The sequence below is a fragment of the Lycorma delicatula genome, chromosome 4, assembly GCF_047948215.1.
Source record: "Lycorma delicatula isolate Av1 chromosome 4, ASM4794821v1, whole genome shotgun sequence".
NCBI lineage: Eukaryota > Metazoa > Arthropoda > Insecta > Hemiptera > Fulgoridae > Lycorma > Lycorma delicatula.
In genome coordinates this window covers 103,940,519-103,943,834 of record NC_134458.1, presented here as the reverse complement: position 1 = coordinate 103,943,834, position 3,316 = coordinate 103,940,519, and the positions used below count along the sequence as shown (strand labels likewise).

General features: G+C 27.4%; 1 non-coding gene across 1 annotated transcript; it reads left to right on the top strand.

Annotated features, from left to right (window-relative positions):
* Window positions 1–1,078: 1,078 nt before the first annotated feature.
* TRNAQ-CUG (transfer RNA glutamine (anticodon CUG)) lies at window positions 1,079–1,150 on the top strand. Its single transcript has one exon. It is a non-coding gene; the product is annotated as a tRNA-Gln (tRNA).
* Window positions 1,151–3,316: the final 2,166 nt, after the last annotated feature.

Genomic DNA, 3,316 nt, shown 5'->3' with positions numbered 1-3,316 from the left:
TTCCTGAAACCAAATTGATCTTCTCCTAACACTTCCTCCACTCTCCTCTTAATTCTTATGTATAGAATTCTAGTTAAGATTTTTGATGCATGAAAAAAAATCTCTAAAATAAAAAATTCTTTTATTTAATTCTTCATATTTTAATTCTTTTATTTAATTTAAAAAAAGAAAGACCGATTTTTCATTTTCGAGTGAATATCTCGTTTAGTATAGTCGGAAGCGAGGAAAATTTGCAAACATTTTTCAAATTTTTTTTACCTTTCTTCACCCCTTTCAAGGTCGAATTAAAAAAAATCTAGAAATTGGTTTTTAGAGTTTCACTTAAAGATTACACTTAACAAAAAACAAGTTTATATCTTCATTTGTTATCGAGAAGTTAAAAAAAATAATAAATAGTAAAATTTAATGTTACCCCATTTTAGCCCTTTAAACTCAAAATTAAAAAAAAAAAAAAAAAATACTTTCTTAGTGTGCACTTACACTGCAAGAAGAAACTTTTCATAAATTCATCTTTTTTTTTTTGCTGGGCGTTGATTATATGTCAGTCAGGACATCTTGTTTTATAGGTAGAGATATTGTACAAATAAACTTATAAATGTTGCTTATACAAGAAGATGAAAACAAAATAACATTTTTTCGTAATTTTAAAGTAACTCAATACGAATTTCTACTTTCAAAGTTATTTTAATCCGGTAGTAAATAATTTCAGTTTTAAGTTTATTTAAATAAATGTATAGTTTTATCAGTTATGCTAGCCAACTTTTATTTGGCTTTAAGCCATGTATTTTATATATATATATATATATATATATATACGAACGTAAAATAAATTTTTCCGCGTAATCTAATATCGACTGTTATTATTACTAACTAATAATATATAATATGAACAAATAATAAAACTAAGATAAAATTATTTTATTAACTAAGACATGAAAAAAAAATTATTTATTTTATTAACATCAGTTTTAATTTTTTTCTTGAAATTATTTAAAGCCCTTTACAAAAAAAAAATCTGATCTATCATTTTAAAGTGGTAAAACGTTAGATAACGGAGAAATTGCTGTACTATCTGTATGGTTCCATGGTGTAATGGTTAGCACTCTGGACTCTGAATCCAGCGATCCGAGTTCAAATCTCGGTGGGACCTATGGGATTTTTTTCCTTGTTTAAAACTATATATTACACAATTACCTTTTATAAATTTATTATTTTACTTATTAATAAATTTTTTGACAATTTCTAAAACTATTTTTGATAAACCTAACTGAAGAAATTAATATTCATCAGGTTTCTTTAAGTAATTTTCCTGTAATCGAAATTCGATAGAAGTGTGGTAGTATCCAACTCAATTATATACCATTTAGCCGAATCCCCAATGGAGAATACTATATATACGAACAACCATTGACAATTTTCATGTTCAGACTGGTATCCAAGAAATAACAATTGAATAAATCAAAAAAAATTCTTGCGCAGTTCTGCGCAAGATGACCAACTTTTCGTTATTTTATTTTGTATATGTTTTGTATATATTTTTGCGCAAGAAATATACAACACATAAATTAAATGAGAAAACTAAAAGAGGTATACTTTTTTATATTTAATCTTAAAATTTATTTTCTGTTAGAAAATACAATTCATACAGTTTCGCGTAAAAGGAAAATAATTATTATAACCGTAATTTGCTTAAATAATAAGAAATAACGACCCTAAACACACTATCCTACACGCAACCATGAAGTCTGAACTCGCTCATCTCTGTGATTCACTATATAAGAGCGTATGAAAAATATACAAATACAAAGTCAACGCGCTTCAAATTAAGGTTATGTTTGCCTGTCTCCGACCTTAAATTAAGCGTAACTCATGAACGACTCAAACAATCTTTATCAAATTCTCACATACACAACTCCAGATAAACTACTACAGCATATCTAAATTCCAATGAAATCGATGTAGTAGTTTTGGAAATTTTCAAGCCACAAATTTTATACATGAATGGTATTTTCGTAATCCTCATACCTCAAAACATAAAGAAAATTCATTTTTACCACCAAATCACACAAAAGTACCTGAAATTTTTCATACATATGAAAAATAACCTAAAATTGAGGTTATGTTGTTTGTTGTCGATCTTAAATTGTGCATAACTCAGTAACACTAAACCAATCTTCATCAAATTTTCAGGTCACTACAGCATATCTAAGTTTCGATGAAATTGATCTACTAATTTTGGAAATTTTTGAGTCAAAAATATTATATATAGGTCTATATGTAAAGAAGGTCTATATATGTATTTGGGAAGTAGAATTACTAAAGATGGACGAAGCAGGAGCGATATAAAATGCCGAATAGCACAAGCGAAACGATATATTCTGACTGAAGCCTTCAGTCAGAATATATAATTTATTAACATCAAAAATTAATTTAAATGTCAGGAAAAAATTTTTTAAAGTATATGTTTGGAGTGTCGCTTTATATGGAAGTGAAGCTTGGACAATCGGAGTATCTGAGAAGAAAAGATTAGAAGCTTTTGAAATGAGGTGCTATAGGAGAATGTTAAAAATCAGATGGGTGGATAAAGTGACAAATGAAGAGGTATTGCGGCAAATAGATGAAGAAAGAAGCATTTGGAAAAATATATTTAAAAGAAGAGACAGACTTATAGGCCACATACTAAGGCATCCTGGAATAGTCGCTTTAATATTGGAAGGACAGGTAGAAGGGAAAAATTGTGTAGGCAGGCCACGTTTGGAATATGTAAAACAAATTGTTAGGGATGTAGGATGTAGGGGGTATACTGAAATGAAACGACTAGCACTAGATAGAGAATCTTGGAGAGCTGCATCAAACCAGTCAAATGACTGAAGACAAAAGAAAAGAGAGAGAGATATTTTTTTTCGTAGAAAACGCTTCTTTCAGAGATTTCTTTTAATTTTTCTTGATTAATTCAAAGTTTTGTTAATCAAACATTTCTATTACTGTTTTGTTTCAATATTGTTTTTACATATATATTTTTTTATTATTTTAAATGAACTATTTACCTACATAAAAAGTATTACATCTCTCAGTGTTTAGTTTATATAACACACCCTGTTTTTCATTTATAATATTGCTTTTAAACATATTATTATTATTATTATTTATGCATGTTATAATTTTGTTTCGTGTATCAGCAGTTTTTTATGTTAGTAGACCTTGTAAATGTTATTAATCTAATTGCAATAATTCATGTTTTAAGTATATTAATTCTAAATTTTTGTATTCTTTTGTGTTAACTGCCAATCTGTATAATTGTATATGACCATTTAGT